Below are 24,153 nucleotides of genomic sequence, written 5' to 3'. Positions count from 1 at the left end.
AACTGGCATGTTTTAAGTGCTCAGTGCTCTATGTCACTGCCGTACTAGACAGAGCAGCTCTAGACAATGTCAGGCCTGCCCAGTTCTGACATTCTATGATTCCGTGATAGACCATCCTTGAAATGCTTTTCTGTTTACTTAGTCATCCTTCTTCTTCTGGGTCCTCAACATTCAAGGAACCCTGTGTCAACTTGAGCACACAGGAAGAAACAATTTGTGACTAGACCCTCCTGCCCCAGATCGAATACAGGCCTCCCAGAAACAAAGCAATTAACTCTGTACTTACCTTGGGAAATTGCTTTGAGATCCCGTGTGAAAGGAGATGATAAATACAAATGCAAAGTAATTAGTCCGTGAGCATTTCTTCTTACACAGTCATGGACGTAAGTGCAGTCTGTGATGATGCATGTTTCTGCTCGAAGACTCAGGAAGCCTAATTAACTAACTCCTATAAAGTGCTACAAGATGTTCCAGATGAAAGGTGGCTGCTGAGGGCCAAACGCCATCCTGAGCAATACTTGATCATGCCCGTCCCCGGGCTGTACCATTACCTGCCTGGACTGACGTCACTTTCTGCAGTTAGCAGCTCTTCTGCCTGGGGAAAGATGAAATGGGAGCAGCCAGGCCCCACCAGGTGACCCATTAAAAAAAAAAGAAAGAAAAAAGAAACACCCCCAGACTTTAGTTTTTTGCTCCAGGGGCCTTGCCTGGTCATAGATCCTGAGAACCAGATCCCAATTTCCTTAAATTGCACTCTTACTGCCTAATTGAGCTCTATTCTCCTTAAGCTGAAGTTACTTAAGGTAGTAGATGAGTCAGAAAAGGTGATGTGGTTTCATTTGCTTTGAATGCAGTTCTTCTTTTTCTTTTCTTTTTTTTTTTTTGTCAAGTTGAGTTAATTGGTTTTCAGGACAAAATGTGAAGAAAGTGAAGTTCGTCTTTAGTACACGCCTACTTCTCTTTCCAAGGCCCGTTGCCTTTCATAAGGGCCTTGCTGTATTAGAGTTGACCAAAGAAACAGAACTATAAGACACACACACACACACACACACACACACACACACACACACACACGGAATTGCTCATGTGATTATGGAGGCCAAAAGGTCTCACAATCTGCCATCTGCAAGCTGGAGAACCAGGAAAGACAGTAAGGGGACAGCAATGGTATAAGTCCCAGTTCCAGTCTGAAGGCCTGAGAACTGGGAGTGCTGATGTCTGAGGACAGGAGAAGATGGGTGTCCCAGGTAAAACAGGTGAATTTGACTGTCCTCCAGTTTTATGCTCTCTTCAGCCTTCAATGGATTAGAATTGGATGGTGCCCACCCACATTAGTGAGGGTAATCTTTACTTAGCCTGCTGATTCAAATGCTAGTCTATTCCAAAAGCTCCTCACAGACACATCCAGAAATAGTTTTACCAGCTGTCTGGACTACCCTTAGCCCAATCAAATGGACACGTAAAATTAACCAATACATTAGCCATGTAGCAGGTCTTTTATCTCCTCCTCCTGCCCTGTCGTCTCCAAACCAGGCCCTCCTTAGATTGAGATGATTTCTTCTCTTGTCTTTTAAAACAGCTTTTTTAGTTACTATCTTATAAAAATTTCACCACATTCATTGTCTCAGATGTGAAATGCATAATTGTTTGTTTCATTTATTCCGTCCTGTATTTTATTCATTCATTAATGTTTACTTAATGCTTCTTATACGGCAATAAACTGGGCTTCTGAGGTGAGATATGCCTCTTTCTATGATGCTTTTTTCTGCCTGTCCTTTAAATGCTGATGTTCCCCTGGGTTCCATCCTTAGACCACTGTCCTCGTTCAATAGTGGAATGTTCTCCTCATTTCACATGCTCTCCCTAGGGCTGCTGCACTCAGCTGTGAAACTTGCCAGCTGCACAACTTTAGGAGATGAATTCTTTGATGGTTGGTCCTTTTTTCCTTGAGAAGTCTCATCTCATCCTATCCCAATGACCCCACATCTGTACCACTAGCCTCCCCCTCACTCTTGAACACTAGAGCTAGGTTTACTTTTTCTTTCTTTCTTTCCTTCCTTCCTTCCTTCATTGAGGTAGCATAAATATTATGTTTTATGTGTTATGTTAGCATAACATTTACCTACAGTAAAGTGTGTCACGGGTACTATCTTAGTAAATTTGGGCTACTTGGACAAAATACCATAGACTAGGTGGCTAAAACAACAGAATTTCTTTTTTTATTGAAGGATAATTGATTGTACATATTTGTGGGGTACAAAGTAGATTATCAATGGATGTGTACAATGTGCAGTGGTCAAATCAGGATAGTTAGCATATTCATCATTACAATACATAATCATTCTTTGTGTCCATTAACCAACTTGTCATTAATTTCTCCATAACCCCCCTCCTTCCTCCCTTCCCCTTTCCACCTCTAGTAACCACCATTCTGTTCTTTCCTTCTAAAAGTTCAACATATTATGTGATTGTTGTTTGTTTCTTTTCCTGTCTCTCTCTTTCTTTATTGTTTATTTATTTATTTGTGAATTCGGGTCCCACTTATAAGTGATAACATGTGGTATTTCTCTTTCTTTATCTAGGTTGTTCCAATTAGCATAATTTTCTCCAGAGTCATCCATGTTGCTGTGAATGGCAGAATTTCACTATTTTTTTTATGGCTGAGTAGTATTCTGTTGTGTATATATACAACATTTTCCTCATCCAGTCAACCATCAATGGTCGTTTAGGTTGGTTCCATAGCCTGGCTACTGTAAATAGAGCTGCAATAAACATGGGAGTGCAGGTATCCCTTTAAATTTATTCCTTCCAGTTATGGAGGCTGGGAAGTTGAAGATCAAGGTGCTGGCTGATTCTGTTCCTGGTGAGGGCCCTCTTCTCATGAATCCTCATGTGATGAAGAGAGAGAAAGACGAAGCAAGCTCTCTCTTGTCTCTCCTTATAAGGGCACTAATCCCATCATGAGGTCGTAACCCTTATGACCTCATTACACCCAAAAGGTCCCATTTCCAAATAACATCATATTGGGGATTAGAGTTTCAACATATAAATTTGGGGTGGGAACAAACATTCAGTCCTTAGCAGACACTAATCTTAAGCATACAATATGATGAGCTTCCACATATGTGTGCTTGTGTGTATCCTCTGTCCAGTTCGAGATATAGAACATGCCCGGCACTCTAGCAAGTTCTCTTGTGCACCTTCTCAGTTGGTATTGATATAAGACATGCTCAGTTTCCCTGGGTTAGGTTTCAGGACAGCCTCTGGGTTTCCAGCCACTCCCTGAGGTCTCAGGCCCCCTCCTCTGAGCTCTTCCCTGAAGGAAAGTTACTGTTGCCAGTTAGACATATTTTTAGCACCAAACCAGGGAAAATGAGACCACAAGGGGCTGACTTATGCAAATCCAGTGGCTGGGCATGCTCAGTAGAGAGCACAGAACATTCTTGAATATGCTGGTACATGTGACAGCATTTGACTAATGAACATCCTCCAAGTAGAGACCAACTGAGCATATGCAAGACTAAACATTACACAAGGGGGAGCCACCCCTTAATTGAATATTCCTTAGATGGCAAATCTATAAAAGCCAAGTCCCAGTAGAAGGTGGGGTGGTTGCTGACTTTCCCAGGGGCAACCCACACTTCAGTGGCTGAGGCGTGTATACTTTACTTTGTATCAAACTTACTTTCAGCAAGCAGATGCTCACTCTATGGAGCCAACCTGCGTTCTGTACCAAACTTTAAGTATGTATTTCTTGCTTTTGTGTTAGACTTGATGTCTGTACTAAACTTACTTTTGTGTTCAACTTGAAGTGGGCCCTGCTCAGTCTCTGGTGCTAGGCTGCACTCTCTCTGTGGAACCTGTATTTCTTATCTGTTGTGTTAAACTTGTTCTCACTTTCTACTGTGACTCTGCCCTTGAATTCTCTCCTGTGGTGGAGTCAAGAACCTGGAAAGAGGATGGGGTGAATTGAGTCTGGCTATTGGGCCCCCTGGACCCTACATCCGACATCAGTATCATCCCCTAGAAGTAAACATTTTTTAAACTTTTTGGCCACTGGTCAGTTTTGCTTGTCCTTGAACTTCATATACATACAACATAGAGCTTGTATTCTTCTTTTTCTGGCTTCTTTCAGTCAACACAATATCTGAGAGATTTATCTTTGTTGTTCTGTATATCAATATTTAAGCACATATCTCTAGTTGGAGATTCTTATTTGATAACCAAAGACAGTATTTCCATATTTTTAAAATATGATCCGTGGTTGCCTTATGATCAAAATAATTAATACTGACTTCATAAAGTTGCTGGAATACTTCAATGAGATAATGTGTATAAAATGCCTAGTGTAGTACTCAAGTAGTTAAATTCAAAAAAGTTACTCAGACTTAGGGGAGGGCAACGTTCTTTTTCGTCCACTTCAATCTTAGCTGCCTAGTTTCTGTTTGTGGGAGTCAGGCCCTTTTTAGGCCATCTGGTGGTCTTGTTATTATCTTAAGAAACATTTTAGCCCTTAAGAATACTAAATAAAATAATCTTGTGGTCTGGGAATTTAACAGTACATTAGGATCTACTTTTTGCACATTTGAGCGTGAGTTAATTTCTTGGGAACTACACGTTAGGTTTTGATAGTGACTTAATTAAACTTTCAGTGTGAGAAAAATAGATGTTTTGTCACCTTTAAGCATAAGGAGATATCTTTAATCATAGAGAGAATCTTAATATAAATAAATAAAAATAAATAAATAGTATAGGAGCACCCCTACAAGCAGCCTTCATTCCAAGTAAATGTCAGACTTACTGCTTTGCTAGAGTAGTAAATTATTCACTTTGCGTAACCTTAAGGCTTAAACATAATATGAATCATTGGTTCTCACTGAAATTCTATCAAACATTATAAATATCTAGACAAAGGAAAGAAGGAAACAAAATTCTGGGAATCTGGAGTATAGAGTCAGGGAGTCTCCCATTATGGGAACAAATACTAGGATCTGGGAAAGCGGATGAGCTGCAGATGTCCGGAGTCAGGAAAAGAGTTGTAAGTCACTAGGAGTTCTATAAAGGAAAGATTAACTATTGAGCAGGAATTAAAGTTCCACAAATCTCTGATGCTGTAGTTTTGGCCATTGCAGCTCTGCTGCTGTAACACGTAGTAAACAAGCCATGTAAGTGGCAAAATTCTAACTTCTTCCACACCAAAAATTGTCAAGTTAGCCTAATGTAAAATTTTTTTATAGTAATAACACACCGTAAAAATGAAAAAAAAAATAAAGAAATAAGATTTACTTTATCCAGATGTGCTTCCCACCTCATTCTGAGGCCACATTCTATAACATAGAGGATGCCTGCAGTGAAAAAAAAGCACTGATTTTTTATGCCCAAAGTCTTCTACTTCACAGCCTTTTCTTTTTATGTAAGTGCAATAGAGAATAAAGAATAACATGTTGACGGAGATGGAGGCCTGCTGAGGATTTGAGGCAGCAACAGACCAGCTGAGTGGACAGCAGCTATGGGAGGGGTGGGGCTCCTAAGCAGAGGCTGTGAGGACCCTCAGCATAAAGGGGTAGAACCCCCTCTGAGCAAAGCAGTGACAGAATGTGGGGTAAGTGATTGCTCTGACCATTCTGTGCCTCTGTCTTCATCTCCAAGTTCTTGATATTAATGGTATCTACCTCACCATCTATGTTATTATTCATGCATTATTTATTTACTCTACTAACTCCGTGTGGGATATTGTACCAGGTACTGAGCAACACAGACATGAGCAGAACATGGCAACTCCTACATTATTGCTGCCCCTTCTTTACTATGAAGATGACCTAGCTCATGAGAAGTGTTGCTGGTTTGGAGATGGGAGAACCAAACATAAGAGCTTTGTGTGCAAAGGTCAGGGAGAGAAGATGTGTGAAGAAACACAGCATGGTGTGATTTAGAAGTGTGTCTAGTAATCAGGGTTTGAATCTCAGTCCTTTGCCTAACTATTGTGTGACCTTGCACATGTTTCTTGCACTCTTGAGCTTCCTTTGTGGAATGGAGATGATAATACACACCTGCTTCCTAGGACTGAGGTGAGAATCAACAAGGAAACGTAGAGGGAAGGCAGAGGAGAGGACAGAGAGTGGTAAGCATGATTCTCCAGCCATTTGTTTACTACTTGCTCTTCTCATGATTCCTTTTTCACTTACACTGTGCTGGTGTCCAGTGATAAGGCAGACAGCAGGACAGCCTCCTCCTGCATGGAGAAGGTCAAGTCTGCTGTAGCAACTATGGGGTAAAACATGGCTCTTCTGGGGCTTGGGTTGCGGCTGCTTTCTGCCTTGATGGCCTGGTGCTAGATCTGTATTGGATGACAGGTTAGGAAATATGGGTCATGAAAAGAATGCGCCTTATGTGATTCACATGAGGTGGCTTGCATATGTCCTCATGTGTCTTTCTCTACCGTCAAGACTACTCTTGGGATGAGTGGTGTAGAACAGGGAGTGGGTGGAGGATAACAACCATGTCAGGGTGTAGACATCTGTTCAGTTCACCTTGACATTCCTACAAGACTGTCATTAGCTTTCAGGGAAGTCTTTATCTCTGGATTAAACTTCCAGTGTTCAGAGAGGAGCCTTATTTTGCGGTTGGTCTCCTAAGAAGTAACGTGTAAATTAAAACAAAACAAGACAAAACAAAAAAACCCCCAAACCAAAAAACTTTATTTCAAACCTACCAGGACAGCTGTGGGTTACATATGCTCAAGCAGCTCTCAGCATATATAAACAATTGTTCCCTAATTTATATTAATCTGGTAAAGTCATTCTTGGATTTTCTCAAAGTGAGAGTTATCCTTGTATTTAGTAACAAAAACTAACAGGCATCATGTGGGCTTGCTGGGGTCAGTTAGGAGCAGGTTATTCAGCTCCTGCTTGAGATAAGCTCTGGGTAAGAAAGTCAGGTCCCTCTACCCCTTCCCCCCTTTTCCGGCTCCCCACACACCACCCCTGTTTGGCTCTCCCAGATGTTTTAGATTCCAAGAATGTTTGCATTGATTAAACATTCTATTTTTTGCTCATTTCCCCATCCCAGACCTTGAAAATGTTATCTTTACTTTTATTGCTTGAGATCAGGGCTATTTCTGGAAGGTGTGGGGTTCAGGGAAAAATCACATTTTCTGCTCTTCTCTCCCCTGGTTTTTTCTTTCACGCAGGTGGAAGCTAAAGGGACTTTAAGGACAGGTGTTGTAGGTGGAGAGACTGACTAAATCTCTCATTGAAGGATTCTGCTGGACTGCTTTTTGAGTGATGGGTAAAGGCGTGTTTATGGGCTTATTGCATATAAATGATCTGCAATCTTTTTTAGAGCTGGGTAGTCTTTGCTTAGCAATTAGGAGTCTAGAGTGAATCAGTGTGTGTTGGGGGGTACTGTGTGAGGATGGTCATCTCCCTATATCCTGTAGCAAGAAATGAAAGGCAGCATTGCAGAGGCATTCAGCTTTGGAAAATAAGCCATGAACTCCGGGGATTAGTCTATCGGTCCTTTAGCAGCCTAATTTCATCTCTAATTCACTTCAGTGATTTGGTACCCAGGTCATTGCCTTCAAGCTATGCTTGGGCTAACGATTAGAGGAGACTAATATAGAACACACTGTGGACTTCAGCTCATAAGATTTGGAATAAAACTAGATCTTACCACATTCCCAACCCTGCACCCTTGGGCAAATCTTTTAACCCACGCTGAACCTTAGTTTCTTTATCTACTAAAACGCAGACAATGATAGTTGCTTCATAGGACTGGCATTTCAGTGTTCTTATGAGGATTGCATGAAATAATGTATGCACAAGTTCCAGTCTTGCTTTTGGCACACAGTGGATGATTTGAACTTTCAGGAATTTTGACGTACATCTAGTGTACTTTTCTCAGAAAGGGATGCTTTTATGAGGGTTCTGGGCCCCCAAATCTCTTTGAAATAACCCTCACTTATCTAAATGTGAATTTTATTTGGAGAATTCTAGGTCAAAGCTCAATTAACATGGAAAATTTCAGTCATATTGTGTCAGTGGTTATTCTTTGTAAAGTCTCCTTCACATGCTATTGTGTAAAATAGGTGGGGTTTGCGGAAATTGAGGGGTCACAGTTTTATGAATGATGAGGGAATTTTAATTGCCCCAGTCTGGAAAATTAGTTGGCGACTATGTTATTACCTAGGGACTCATCTAAGGTGCAGATACTCAGAACCACCACAGACCTGTGACATCAGAACATCTGACAGCAATGCCGGAAATCTGCGTGAAAAATCAAGCACCCTTGATGATTCCTGTGCACACCAAAAATTGACAGCCACTGCTTTAACTGTTATTGGTCATTTATTCCTCAGACTGACCATGACATTGGGGCACAGATTTTGGAAGGAAGTTGGGGAAGGAGCGTATGCCAAAGGTAGGACGAGAAGTGGAATCGGAGGTAAGAGTAACTGCAGATCAGTTCTGCTGACTTCCTTGATTTGAGGCTTATTTCTTGCGTCATTAGGAAGGGTCACCTTCTGGGGAGTCACAGCAGGGCTGATTCCCAAGCTCTTAAGTCTGGCATGAATCAGTAAATTAACTTGCGTTTTCTTCTCCCTGTTTTGGTTTTGCACATGGTTCTGCAAAAGCTCAATGTTGTGCTTAGGGATACATGATAGAAGGACTAGAGAATGTATGCCAACCATGGGTTATGCCAGTGGGAACTTACTTTTTCATTTTGGTATCCTTTTTAAACTGAAATTGCATGTTTACTAGCAGCATAAGAAATAGGTATGAATTTAGTTATTATATTTCCCATATTTGACTCTGCCTTTGTAATACTCAGCCCTGATGAGTGAGGGATATTTTTCTTTCAGTCATTTACATCTGTGACTCTTCCCTCTACTTCTCCCCCAAACATCCTTTAAGAAAAGGAAGAGAGCTTTAGTATCAAGCACAAGGGGGTTTCAAACAATTTAGCAGGCCATAGTGGAGTTCCTGGAATGTAGTGGAAAGCCCAAAATAGATATCCAGGAAGATAAAAGGAAATGGCAACAAAGAACTTACTTTAGGATTGCAGGACCCTCCTTCATTGCCACAATTGAGTCATGTAAATTTTTGGTTTCTGCCACCAAGTGGGGTGTTTCCCATGGGTTGACTCATGCTCCCTGCTTCCTCCCTGAAGGAAAAAAAAAAGGAAACTACTCTGATGATCTGAGCAATTCCAGCCATCAAAGTAGTAAGAACTCATTGATCTCAGGTTCACACAGAAGTCTCAGTGAGAAAATGCGGGGCTTAGAGATTCTGTTTCTGTGAAAATTCATTCACTCAGGAAATGTTTATTGAGTGCCTACTATATGCCAGGCACTGTGCAATGGTATCCCAGAAGCTAATAAGAAATTGCCCTTGCCATTAGGGAGCTTTTTGTCCATTAGAGAAGAAACAACGTGGATGAGGAATGCTAATAAAATATGAACTGAATGCAGTGGGAGCCCAAAGGCCCACTCTGTACCATTCTCTGTGACCCTTCACATGGCTAGTGCCTAGCAAAACCCAACAGAGAGAAAACTTTTGAAGTTTAGCTGTTTTGTGGGATATAAAGCATCCTCCCCAAATTTATGTCTACCTGGAGCCTCAGAATGTGACCTTATTTGGAAATGAGGTCTTTAGAGATGTAATTAAGTTAGAATGAGTGCATATCAGATCAGGGTGGGCCTTAATAATAAGAGAACATACACAGAGTCACATAGGGAAGGAGGCCATGTGCACAGGGAAGCAGAGCTTGGAGCCATGCTGCTACAAGCCAAGGAATGCCAAAGATGGCTGGTGACCACTGGAAGCCAGGTGACAAGGAACAAATTCTCCCTCTGAGTCCTCAGCCCTGCTGACTCCTTGGTTTCAGACTTCTGGCCTCCAGAAATGTAAGGGAATACATTTCTGGTCTTCTAAGCCACCCAGTTTGTGGTAGTTTGTCATGGCATCTCTAGGAAATGAATACAGTTGCTTTCCGGAAACTGTGTGTTATCTGTCTCTTTGCCTTGCCCCTGAATCTACTAAAAATCACACACTGTTCCTCTTGGTATGTGAAAACTACTGACACCCGATAAGAGGGAGGAATGGGCTGGAAACAGTTCAGCAGTACAAAATTTCCTTTGGTTCCTCTCTTTGTCTTATACTTTGGTATTTTCTGATTATTCTGGCTGGTTCTTAGCAATTCAGTATTGGTAATTCCCTTGGCTGTGGTTGTCTTCCTCTCTAATGCCCTTTCTACAAAAAGTCATTGTTCCTTATTCCACTCTCTAGAAGCAAACCACATAGACTTGCTAACTCCTGGTCCAGTTGTGATTTTCCGGCCCCAACTCCTTGACAAAAATTAGTAAGAAGATAATGGCTGCATGAATATGTGAGCATTTTAGCCCAAGAGGCTTTCAGTTGTACTGATGAATGCAGAAATTTTGATGTTGGGAGAGGTAGATCTAATGAGCTTTTCTACTGAGTAATACACAGGCCTGGGTTTGTGCAGCACCTCACGGCTAGAGTTGAGACTTAATTAACTTTGGTCCTGCTGTCCACTTGCCCATTGTGTTGGGCAGTGATGGAGTGGCCCTTATTCCACAGAATCTGGTGGCATATGTGCCAGAGGTTAAGGAGTTCTCTATCAGGTTGTTTTATCTGGGAAAATTTTTAAAATTCTACTTCTCTTCCCTTCCCCCAACCTTATTATTCAGCAGATGCCAGGTGGTGACTTGCAGATTGTATTTCAGTTTCTTCATTCACTCTGAAATTTTATGACCTTGGTTTCATATCCACAGGGAAAAATGTTTCCAAAGAAGCTTGAAAATTATTGAGGGGATTGAATGTCCCTCCAACAGCCCTCTGGGACACATGTAGGGGTAAATGTATCTTTTTAATCTATTCATTTTGCTATATCTATGGGGGCTACTGTATATATCATTTGGAAAGAAAAAAATAAGTTAATGTAGTCAAAGAAATGGCCGGAATGATCCTGACTCTCTCCTCTCACCCTCCCCAAACATGATTGGTTGTGAAATTAGTGCTAGAAAGAGGACCCAGAATTATTAGTGGGCCAGCCACATGTTACTTTCCTGCTTTACAAACCAGTACCCATATCACTCTGCCGGCTGAGAAAGGGGCCAGCTGGACCTAAAGTCACAGCAGTCATAAGCATATACACCCACTTCAAGAATGTGCATCAGTGAAAGGGAGTGTTCTGATTGGGTCTACCATTACCAGAGGTGTCACTCAGGATATTACTTAACTTCTCTGGCCTCAGTTTCTTCACATGTAAAAGGGTGGTCACTCTATCCACCTCTCAGAAATTACTATGATGACTGGAGATAACGTTCATGAAACAGTGTTTGGCAAAAAGTAAGTGCTCCATAATCAGGAACTATGCTTATTATTATTTTTTAATTACTGATGCTCCTTGGCTTATGATGGGGTTATGTACTGATGAACTCCTTGTAATTTGAAAATATGTAAGTAGAAAATGTATTTAACACACTTAACTTCCTGAGCATCATGGCTTAGCCAAACCTACCGTACACATGCTCAGAAAACTTACATTAGCTTATAGTTGAGCAAAATCATCTAACATAAGCCTATTGACTACTGTCCTGAAAATCAAAAGTGTACGGATACTCGAAGTATGGTTTCTGCTGAGTGCGTATCACTTTTGCACCATAGTAAAGTCAAAAAATTGTTGAGTTGAACCATCATGAGTCGGGGCTCTCTGTATTAAGATTAGTTGTGTATAGTCTTGACCATTGTGAAATCTTAAATGGGAAGAAACTTCCCTTAGTTTTATTAATTTATTTAAGGCACAAAATGTCTTTAAGTCACCTTCGGTCACATTTTGGCTATGGTTCATTTGCTTATTAATGTATCTGGACTTTCTCAAGCCTCCTAGGAAACTGGCCAGCTGAAGTTCCTGTAGCCTCTGCAAGGACGGGGTAGCAGAAAGTGGGGAGAGCCAGTGAGCCGGCACCCTTCTTCAGCAAGGGTGGCTGGGCTGATGCTCAGGCCTCAGAGGCCTCCTGCCTTAGAGAACCTAAAGGGGACATCTCAAGACGGGGAAGAACAGTTCATATTAAAAGAACGGGGACATCTCATTTTGCTGTCTGATCCCTCTGGAGGAGATAGATTCTCTGTCCTACAGCAATCACATCAATTCTCTTCCTGCAGCCGCTTTGGATTCTGTCTGGCCTCCTGTCTTCCATTTTTGCATATTTCTGACGAGACAAGACACTATTTCCCTTCCCTTTTAAGAAGAATTATAGTTTTCGCCTCTACGTGCTTAAAGGAGAGAATATGGCTAGTGTGCTTGCTAGAGGGTCTGGAAATATCGAAGGTTAAAGAAGCATCATACTTCATATTTTTCTTAAGGAACCAATTTGGTCAAAACACTAGGTATCTAATTATCAAGAATTGAGGCTAGTAGGAAAGATGGAGGGAATTATATATGAGCAAATAAAGACTTAGAAAGAAAAGTGTCGCATCATCTACAGGCACACGAGTTTTAGTCTGAACTGCTGGGCAGCTGTGTATACTAGAAAGGGCACAGCAATTGAAATCAGAAAACTGTGAGCTGTGTATCAGCCCTGTTTTATGCCAGTGCACTTATATTGGGCAAGATTTAAGCCTCAGTGTCCTTGTCTATCAATGGGGATAATAAATGCCTGACAGACTGGTTATGATGACCAAATGAGTTTAACATCCACGAAAGTGTCGTGCAAATTACAAAATGCTATATAAATATTATTTTCAAGTTATGGCCCAATAGAAAGGGGCTTCCCATCCATTGTATATACTCAGGGCATACCTGATCTTGATGTCCAAGGAAATTGTGATCTGCTCATGACTTCATATGTAAAATTGAAGGAAAGTATCTGCAAAACTCAAATCACCATCTATGGAAGCTTTTTGTCATTTCCAAATGAAACCAGGAAGAATTTAGCAGCTGAAGCAGTTTCCCTGCTTCATTTGCTTTCAAAACCTCAAGTCATCTGGAAAATTACAGGGTTGGAGTGGCTGAGAATGCGAAGCCACTGAGGAAGACATTGCTGAAGAGCCCCATGGCCTGGTCCTGCTGAGTCCTGCAGCACACGCACACGCACACGCACATGCACGCACACACACACACACAGAGTCAGCTGTTTTCAACGAGACAGTGGGGCTGGAGAAACCAAATGAACTGGAGGAGGCTTTCTGTGTTCCATCCCAAAAAGCCTGAGGAGGAAGTTAATTGGCTCAAGGACTGTCTGGTGCAGAGAGGAAAAGGGGAAAAAAAAAAAAATCCTCATGAATAGGAGACTCTTGAGACTCTGTCCTGCTGGACCAAGGAGCCAGCAAGAGACAAGGAGAGATAAAGTGTCCTTCCCTTGACAAAGTTCCTTAACCCCTTTCTTGGCAGGATATGCAGACTTTGTCTCATTAACAGAGCCCTTGAAAGATTTCAGCCAACATGTGGGCTCGTGTAGGAAGCACACAGTGAGTGGCTTTCCTTCATCACATGATAGGGGTGGATTTACATCAGGACCATGAGGTACATTTGTCATAGTGTGCTCAGATGAAACATTAGTGTGAACATGATTTTTTGAGTTCATAATGGTTTCCACCTCTGGGCCGTGGTGTCAGAGGGCCAGAAATGATTTCAGTCATTAAAGGATAGGATTAGTCCCTCCTTTAGGGGGAGGGGAGGACAGAAGTTAATGGCTCATGATAAATAGACAACACATCCAAAATGATAACAGCTTCAGTTATTTACTGAGTTCTATGCTGTATTCATGTGTTCTGTGCATTTTTTTTTTGTTATTTAATCATCACAGCAAACGTACGGAGATGTATTATTACCCCTTTTTTTGGAGGGGAAAACTAGTACTGGCAGAGGTTCCATAACTGTGCAAAGTAGTTATTATGACATGTCAGAGCACATTACTAGATGTCAGAGCCAAAATTTGGGTTTTTAAAATAATTTTTTTATTAAATTTATTTATTTGTTATTAGCATATTCATTCTTACAAATCGTGATATTTGTTTATGCCTTTTGCCAGACCTATCGCTTCCCAACCCCCCCTTCCCCCCCATCTCTAGAATCCTTAGGTTTGTTCTCTCCTTCTGAAAGTTCAACTTATTGCTGTGGTCTTTTCTTTCTTTCTTTCCTTCATTCCTTCCTTTTTCCCTCCTTCCTTCCCCCCACCCTCTTCCTTCCTTCCTAGCAGCCAGTTATAACTGAGAACATGTGGTATTTCTGTTTCTGTGTCTGGCTTATTTCACTTAACATAATGTTCTCCAGACTCATCCATGTTGTTGCAAATGGCAGAATTTTATTCTTTTTAATGGCTGAGAATTATTCCATTATGTATATATACCACATTTTCTTTATCCACTCATCCGTTAATGGACATGTTAGGTTGGTTCCATATTTTGAGAGCCAGAATTTGAGCTCAAGTCTGTCAGTAGCTGACACGGCACTTCCTTGATTAAACAAAGATTAATTGAGAACTCCTTCATCTGCAGGGCACTACTGAGCGTGCTGTGCTATCTTATTTCTGGTCTTCCATGGGTTTTTTCATCTCATAGGATAAACAAAGCACACAAATAGCCATAACACAAGACCTAACATGGTAAGTGTCTGAGGAGGGGTCATATTCAACAGATGTTACAATAGGTGACTGACCAATCACAGCAGGTGCTGGTGTGAAACCAGTGGGTATAAGGTGGCCAGCAGTCCTAATACTAGATAAATGGTTTGAAAGCCATATCCAGTACCAACAGTCAGAGAAGGATAAGGTGAATTACGGTTATGAGGCCACATCTAGAACATAACTTAAGCCTTTGTAACTCAAATTATAATTCAACAAACATCCATGGCATTGGTGTAGGACATTAGCTCCCCATCTTACTCCAAGTGTCCTTCAGACACTTTGGGGTTCCCCATGTGTGTTTGTGTAATGTCCCATGGGTTCTTCTTCTCTGGACTCCCAGTTGGCTAGGTATGGCTGTGTTTTGGTGACTGTCACCCCCACTCCCACCATGGACTCCACCAAAGGCTGTTCTCCCTTCACCTGCAAAACACCCATCATCTCAGCTGTAGGTCTGCTCACAAACCCCTTTGCTGTTTAGATTCTATTTTATTCAGGTCTCAGGGATCTTCCTTCTTCCTTAGCTGTCTGGGAGAATGCTAGCAACATGGAGTAACTCATCCTCCTCTTTAACCAATTTTATATCTCGACTGAAAGAAAAATTATCCCTCAGCCCCCAAATCACAAAGCAAATGTTGAGTTTTTACTATTAACTCTGCTAGATATTATTGTGTCAGAGACCAAAAGAGAAGGCACGTTCCTACTCTTGAAGAGTTTTAACCGTCCCTAGAGAGACAAGACAGATGCACGTGTAGGGGACACAGCACTAGAGAAGGAGCCTGGGGACCAGTTCTGCCCTTCGCTCAGGCTGTGACCTTGCCCAGGTCATTCGGCCTCAAGCTGCACCTTTCTGTCCCTATCTGAAAATAAAAGAATTGGCCTAGATGGTATCTTGTTGCCATTCCAGCCCTACTTTTTTCTGATTCCAATAAAACATAAGACAATGATGTGAAACTATGTATGACCTCCTGGGAGAATCAGATGTGGACTGTGTGTATCCCAGGAAAGGGGAGGATCATAGTGAGCTGGGGGTGTGCACAGAAGACTTGATGGAGGAGAGGGAACTCATCTGGATATTAAAGAATAGGTTTGGATTTACAAAGAATTTGGTGCATTTCCATCTGGCATATAAATGAATTGGGTTTGGGGAGTTACTATCTAAAGTGAAATTTTAGTTAGTGTGGGTAGTATGAGGGTGGGTCGATTAGGTGCACCTTGGACAAATTTGCTATATTCTGTCCTCAAGTTGTTCTCATAAAACCCGACTTAATCTCTTGAGCTTCTCTCCTGCCCTCTAATCAAAACAAGAAATGGCAGTGACTTTTTTGTGCATTTCTCCTCTTCTTTCACCCAAGTTCTAAGGAAAAGAAAGGTTTATGCATTTATTAATCACTGTAAGTTGTCTTTGTTTTTGGAAATCCCCCTCCCGTATCATCAAATTATCTTAAGGGTTCCCCTGGGTGTAAACAGTACCATGGTAGCTGGTCTTCAAAGATGACCCCCCCTTGTGGAATCACACCTCAGCATAATCAAACTCCTGTATAACCCTGTCTTCTTAAATTTCTCTGGTCTGAGACTCATTCAATGGAAATGTGGTGGAACTGATGCTGCCTGACTTTCCAAGACTAAGTCATAAGAAGCTTTGACACGTCTGCTTGAGGCTCTTGGAACTTCAACTCTTGGAAAACTCTCTGTTGGAAATTAGCCATCATGTATAAAGGATAACCACCACCTTATCCTGAGACCATCATGCTGTGAGAAGCCCAAATCTTTTGAAGAAGCCCAGGAAGATGAGATGCCACGTGGAAAGAAGTGTCCAAGGGGTGCCAGGTGGCAGACACGCAGTGAAGAAGCCATCTAGGAAGTCGGTCCTCCAGTTCAGCAGGTGCCATGCCCAACCAAACCTTTCCCAAATTCCTGACCCATAAAATCATGATCAAGCAAAAGTGGTTGTTTAAGTCACTAAGTTTGGGTGATAATTTTAAAGCTACAACAGATAAGTGGAGCGAGTACCACCTAACCATAATGCTATTCCTAGAAGTGTTTGCTGCATCAATGTAGAACTAAAAAAAAAGAATAGTATGGAGAATAAGGTTGGAAAGAGAATCCATGCTAGACTCTACCATTCTAAGACGTTTGGATTTTATTGCATCAGTAATGGAAAACTATTGAAGTTTTTGATTAGGAGAATGACCTCTTTAAGTAAAAATTTACCTCGAAGTCTGGCTGATGTCTCAAAGAAGAAGAAGAAAAAAAAAAAAAAATGGAGCTAGGGAAATCAGTTAGGAGGTCCAGGAAAAGAGTAAGGAGAGTGTGAAGTGAAGAAATGGAGATGGGAATGAGAGAGGGGCACGGCAGAGCACACTGCAGCTGCAGCATTATCATAAATAGGATCCTGACTAACTGGATATGGGGTGCAGGGGAGCAGCAGGGAGAGAGTCAAAGAGGACCCCGAGCTTGTAAACCTTGGTGACTTGAAAGGATGAAGCCATTAGTAGAACCAGGGGACATTAGAGGAGGATTAAGTTTGGAGGTGGGGGAGGGGAGAGGGGAGGAAGAATGATGACAAATTGTTTTGAGATGTTTCATTAGCTGTCTATTGTTGCGTAACAAACGATCCCAACACTCAGTGGCTTAAACAACGTCTGTTATATCACACAGTCTCTCTAGGTCAGGAATCAGGGAGTGGCTTAGCTAGGTAGTTGGGGCTCAGGGTGTCTCATGAGGTTTCAGCACAGACTAGACTGCTGTTATCTGAAGGTCTGACTGCGTCTGGGGATCCCCCAACCTCCCCAGGCTGGGCAGGTATTTGCAATTCCTGGCCACATGGACTTCTCCACAGGACTTGCTCACAATGTGGCTTCACTCAGAGCAAGTGATGCGAGAGAGGCAGAAAGAGAGGGGAAGGACGGAGAAAGAGAAGAAGGTGGAGAGAGAGAAGGAGAGGCAGAGGAGAGAGGGAATGAGGGAGAAAAGGAGGAAGGTAGAGCCTGAATCCTAAAGGAAGCTCCAGTCATTTTGTAATCCAATCTTGTGGGTGACATACCAGCCCTGCTGCTGCCTTCTGTCTATTACAAGCAAGTTGCTAAATCCAGCCCACACTTAAAGGGAGAGGAATTAAGTTCCATCTCTCTTGAAGGGAGAATTTGTGGACATATTTTTAAAACCACCACAGATATCATAAGTTTTAGCTGCTGAGAATCTCTCTAGGTGAGGACAGCCAGTGGACCTGAGGAAATGTGCAGATGGAGCTCAGAACTAAGTGCACACCAGAGATGGATGAATTATTCTTGGATTCATTTTACAAATATTTATTGAGCGTCTCCAATGCACCAGTCACTCTGTGAGAAGGGCTGTGGTGATGAATAAGACAATCAGTGTACCTGTGTCTACCACAGTGACAGCCTGGGGAAATTTGGATGAGTATACAGGAAATTCTGATGCCCTGACCATAGGAAATGGGGAGTGGAGGTGAAGTTTAAGATAAGACCTGAAGGATACATAAGAATTAACTGGCTGCAGACAGGGTTAGAAGAGAGATGCAGAGAACAGCATGAGGGTAACGTGGGAGTCAGGAGAAAAGGATACTGCCTAGGAGACCGGGAGCTGAGGCATTGTTTCCAACCTGGTTGCTCAGGAACAGAATCCTGGCCCATAGACTTATTTAGTTATGGCCCATAGACTTATTTTATTTGGCTTGAATTCTGCTTTTTTTTTTTTTTTTTTTTTTTTTTAATGAAACAGTTGCCAATGTTTTAAAATCCTGGATTTCTAGTTTCTCCAGAAATTTGCATTCTCCTGTGACCCATCCTGCTGGGGCTGACCTGGGCTGTCCACTAGCTGCCCCTCCACTCTCAGTCACTGCCGCTGCCCTGGCTATTTGCTCTCCCGTTTGCATAGTTCGATGGGCTTCTCTCATTCATCCCCATCGTCTGCCTTGCCCTGGTTGATGGTAAAGTTTGCAATCCTTGATTTGATGTTTTGATGTGACATCATTATATAGACATTGAATCATCCAAGATGATGGCAGACGTAGCATTGGGAGGAAAACCCTGTAGAAGAGGGGTCCTGGAGGGCACGGCAGAAAGGTCTAGCAGGGGAGGGAGGCTTGGCAGAGTGGTCACAGGGGCAGAAGCATTTGGCCATATGTGGATGAAATGCTGGAGAAGACAGTGTCTGTGGGACTGCAACCAAGGATGACAGTAAACAGGACTGTGAGGTGTCGTAGGTGTAGCAGGCCACAATCTCCAAAAGAGTGAGTCCTCGCAACCCCTGACAGATGATGATAAGGACAGCTGATCATCACTGCGTGCTTACTGTATGGCAGGGCCTGTTCTAAGCACTTTGTGTTCATCATCTCAGTCGATGATCACAACAGCCCTATTAGGAAATACCAGTATTATGTCATCTTTTTGCAGATGGGGAAACTGACAGAAAGAAGTTGAGCTACTACAGTTAGAAAGCTGCAGAACCAGGATTTATCTCAGGCCATGTGACTCTAGAGCCTGAGCTCTCAACCCCCAAAGTAAGGGGAAGGAAACATGAAAGTGTGCTGGGATGAAGCCATGGAGGATGGGTGAATGGCACTTATGAGGGAAGGATTCCTTATCTCAGGTCTAGGCAGAGACACCAGCCTCTCTAGAAGTTGCTAACTTCTTTCTGGATGATTTGTATATTCTTAATTATAGTTTATTTCTTATTTGGGGAAAGGACCCTGGGAGAAGCTCTTAGTCTGAGGCTGCTGGCAAGCAGATTCCTAAGACGTGATTGCTAGAGGACAGGTCGTGTGTGCTAAGGCAGTCTCAGGCAGCACCTCAGTGGCCGGATGCCCGGTTTATTGAGGTTGACTTAAGCACACCATCGAATCCAGGGATTTTGCAAATCTGTGCTTGTTAGTCACAAGCACTTCTCAGGGCTAGGCTCAGCCTTGAGCGTTGTCTGTTGGGGTCTTGTGTGTCCTCCTTTGCCTGTGTAGACCCTATTTCTTCTGTGCCCTTGTCTTTGTGCACATTATGCCCACCAATTAATGCACCTTCCTTAACCCTTTTTTTGAATGCAAAGCTCACATATGTGCACAAGTCACATGTGGCTCACAGGTATGCAGCCAGCAGTGGGGGTGTTTGGTAGGCTGTCACTACTACTCAGAGTGTGCCCGGCCTGGGTCTTCCCAACATAACTAGAAATGGTCAGTCTTTACAGTCTGCAGTTCTCTGCTTCCAGCTCCACGTTAGTGATAACACTAAGTCTAGAGTAGAAATCCTGGAATTCTTATGGCTAAAACTTCCTCTTCCCTAGGCCAGGTTTATAAGAGAAGAGATAACTGAATTCACAGAAGTAGTTAACTTAAACTGTAAACATAGCTTATCAATACATATCTTTGCAATATAGTTTGGTTTATCTTCTGGCCTGTCCTGAGTCCCAGGGACCCCCTGCTGGACAAACGTGAACCCTTCTGGCTCCTGGTTTTGATAATCAACCTTTAGCGCTGGCTGCCAAGATAGAAATCCTAGTGGTATGGTGCCAGCTTTCCTCTCCTTTTCCCTTCTTTTGCTGAATCAGAATAAGGCTCAGCATGGAAACCTCTATATGCAGCATTTGCCCAACAAATGCATCTCAAGACTGACAGCGATGTTGCTGTGACAGTTTGAACTTCCCCAAAATAGCTTTTTCATAGTTGGAGACATGTTTAAATAATAAAAGCAGGTTGTCATCTCTGGGTTATGGGTGAAAGAGCTATTTATAGAAGAGCAAAAAATCCCTAGTGTGATAACTTACATTATTGTACAAGGACAAAGGAAAATTCTTCAGAAGACAGATAGCATGAAAGGGATTTAAAATTAACCTCATCATGTTTTATTCATCAAGACCTTAATGTGACTTATATATATTTTTGGGGGGAGAAGGCCATATAATTTTGATTCCTTTTACCTCTTTTTAAAAAATAAAATAGTGATCCATTTAAATAATTAAGCAAGGTCACGAACTGTGGTCCTACTGGCCTGTCCTGCGTGGAGACCCATTCGTTTTGCTCGGTAAATACTTAATAAAATTTTAGTTGAAGTCCTTTTGGCCTGGGCTCCTGCTCTTTAGTGCATACAGTCTCCATCACTCCCTATTGTAGCACCGGGGGGGGGGGGGGAGGCTCCCCCCTTCAGCCTCCCCTGTGGGCATTTAGTGTATAGCCCCTGGTGGGAGTCTTCTTTTGCTTTGTGCAGACCCTGTTTCTTCTATGTCCTTGTCTTTGCGCACATTACACCCCCCCTTCCCCCAACTAGTATGCGTCCCTTTACCTTTTCCTTGAATTGGAATCTTACATATCTCCTACACTGCTTCCAAGAGGACTTCTCAGGCTGTTCTGGCCCATTGTGATCTCCCTTCTTCCTATCTTCTCAACTCATGTAATTCTCAAATTTTGGTGGTGGAGGGAAAAGGGGGACAGAGGAAATGTGATTATTAAAAAGTGTTACAATAATGTTAACAGTGATATTTAAGATCCTTGAGGGCAGGTACCATGTCATCTAATTGAAAATATACACCTGTAAGGTAGGCATAGCTTGCATCTTGGAGTTCATTTGTACTGCATGGCCTTTTAGAGTTACTAGCGTCATTTGTCCTGATACTTCAAATCATGAATAACTAGATTGGAAAGAAGAAAGAATGGAAAAGATAGGAAGGAAAAAGAAGGAAAGAAAGAAAAAAAAAAGTAGACGAAAGGAATACTTTTGTAGTAATATAATTCTTAAAGGATCACCAAGATTAAAATTTGATCAGACCTCAAAGAACACTTAGTGACCCTCTGTCATTTTATGAGAAAATCAAGACAGAGAGTTGAGGTGACTAATTCAAAGTCACACTGCTAGTTAATAAAAGGGTAGAACTAGTAATGTAGTCTGTAAATTTCTAATAGTGTCCTTTCTCTCTCTCCCTTCTTCCCTCTCCTTAAGTATGCATATTAGTGCGTGTATGTGTGTGTGTGTGGGGGGGTATGTTTTGGAAGCCTCTCTAACAAAATCCCATTGACACATCATAAATCTTTTTGTGCTGATGGATATAGGATGAACTGAAGGTGCAACTTTAGGACTATATGGCTAGCATGAAATGAGAAAGTCAGGGAATCCAGAGACACATTTTAGAAAAATTTTCTACGGTAATGGTTAAAAAACATTGATGCTTAAATGTGTCAAAAACTTTCAGCTACCTAGAAAGCTTGACTGTCCAGACCATCCCTTTCCCCAAAGTTTGCAGACAATTAAGCTTTTATTGCATTTCAATTAGTTAGCAAATGTGACGCCTCAGCCTTTTTGAATCTGTGGAGCAAGGGTGGGAGGCTCCAGGTGGAAGGGGCGCCCTTGCAGGCGGTTTCTCCTGCCTTCCCGCCCTCTGTGTTGGGGGGATTGATATGCAGCTGTTCTCCAGATGCCGGCTTTTCCCCAGAAGCAGCTGTGTCTCAGCAGGGGCCCCTTCTATCAATGTGACAACCTGCTGAGGGCTTTGGAACTCTTCCAGATGTAAGGCATGTTGAGGCTATAAAACACAATCATTAGCATTATCTCCATTTTTGTTTTAGAGTCTCAGCTGTTAAAGTTTCTTGTACAGATTTAGGGCTTAATTGTTCTCATTTTTCTTCATACGTATCTTCTTTTGGACAACATGGGATCTTCCCTAGAAGCTGGATTTCCTAAAAAGAAAGCAAGAAGAGCTATGAGTAGCGTTCCTTGCTTCTGGCTGGCTGAGAAGGATGGGATTAGAGACCAGCCTTTTCCCAGCTGCAGTTATATGCATGTCTGTGAGCTAAACATAATTGTCCATGGCTTTCTTTTGCTGAATCACAGGCTTTCTTTTGCTGAATTCACTTGGAATCAATGTCTTTTCTCTTTTTTCCTTTTTTCCCCTCCCTTTCCTTTGTTAACACAGTCCTTATCTTCCACATCACCTGGAGAGGATCTCTTGTTACTTCATCCTCTTGAGATCTGTGCTCTATTCAAGAGGGCAATATATGTTTTGGGGTGGAGGGTGTTACTTAAAGATTAAAAAGTTAGTATTTCTTTGCAAAAAACAAAAAAAGGATTTTATATTGAGAGTGGAGAAAATTGGAAACATGGAGCTTGAGGTCTGTAAAAATATTAATCAAAGAAACATAAAATAATGACCTTGAATAAATTTGCCTGCAGAAATTCATCTTATTGGTTTTTACTGTAGTCATTTTCTCTTGAAAACTCAGTTCCTCACTGCACAATCTCAGAATCACACTGAGTTTCAATGACAGGATTAGAAATACTTGCACAACCCCATGCTGGTCTTCCTAGGCAGGGGATTTATGGCATCCGCGGTATGCATCTCATGACAGGAGCTGCTGAGGAGAATTTGTTCACACAGGGAGTCCAATAATTGGCCAAGGGAGAGAGGCTTATGCATACTGATAGCTAAATTTCCTGCAATGTTTATAAGTCTTGAATTTGACATTCAGTTTACAGAAAGCTGGACATGCAGGCCACGAGGGACTCTCGAGCTGCAGACCTCTCTGGAGGCTGGGTGCAGGACTGGATAGACTCTTGAGATCCAGGGTAAGCCTGTCTTCTCCAATGAGCTCCAGTCTCTGTGAAGAAAGATGAGCAGGCTGGACATAGAGTGTCAGACCTCATATCAGAAAGTCATTCTTTCACTTAACAACTTAACACAGAATGTGTGGTAAGATCCTATTCAAAAAATACACACCCACACACATGCACTCTATCCATCCATCTATCTATTATCCATCTACAAAATATGTATTTAAAATAAGATTGAAAGGCACATAGCTGACATTGATTTTGTCTAGATGATAGGATTGGGGATGATCTATATTTTCTCTTTTAGATGTTTTTGTATTTTCTGATTTTTTCAAGAAACATGAGTTACCTTTATAATCAGAAAATATCTAAAGATGTATACAAATGTACTAAATATTTGAGCTTCAAAATTAGCATCAGACTTGGACAGGATTGATGCTGAGATTCTTTTCTCAACAAACCTACTGGAATCCCATTTACTCAGGAAATCCACTATGTGTGCCATAAAAGCTAGCTCAGGCAGCAGCAGTTTAAAAACACAGAAATACCATCTTGTCTTCATTGTTGCTGATGAGTTTCTGTAAGATCTGTAATTTTACATCTTGTTTTTGGCTAGTTATGTGGCATATATAATTGTCAAAACTGTGACCTCTCTTAAGATCTGTGTGTTTTATTGTATGTTAATCATATGAAGATACTTCAAAAAGTTTATAGAAAAATAGAATTAAAAGATAACACAAATCTTTCCATGATGTTTTTGAAGACCCCTCATATATCAACAGAAAATAAATAAAAATTCAAAATCTATGTAAAGTGAAATGTGCTTTCTCGGACCTTTGTTAATTTCTATGAGATTATTTGTATACAAATTGAGTAACCAAAAATGTCTAATGGGAACAGAAAATGGGATATTTAGTGATATTAGTAAAAGTCAACTCTTCCCCAAGAAACAGAAGT

The sequence above is a fragment of the Cynocephalus volans genome, chromosome 2, assembly GCF_027409185.1.
Source record: "Cynocephalus volans isolate mCynVol1 chromosome 2, mCynVol1.pri, whole genome shotgun sequence".
Classification (NCBI taxonomy): Eukaryota; Metazoa; Chordata; class Mammalia; order Dermoptera; family Cynocephalidae; genus Cynocephalus; species Cynocephalus volans.
This window is presented reverse-complemented; position numbering follows the sequence as displayed.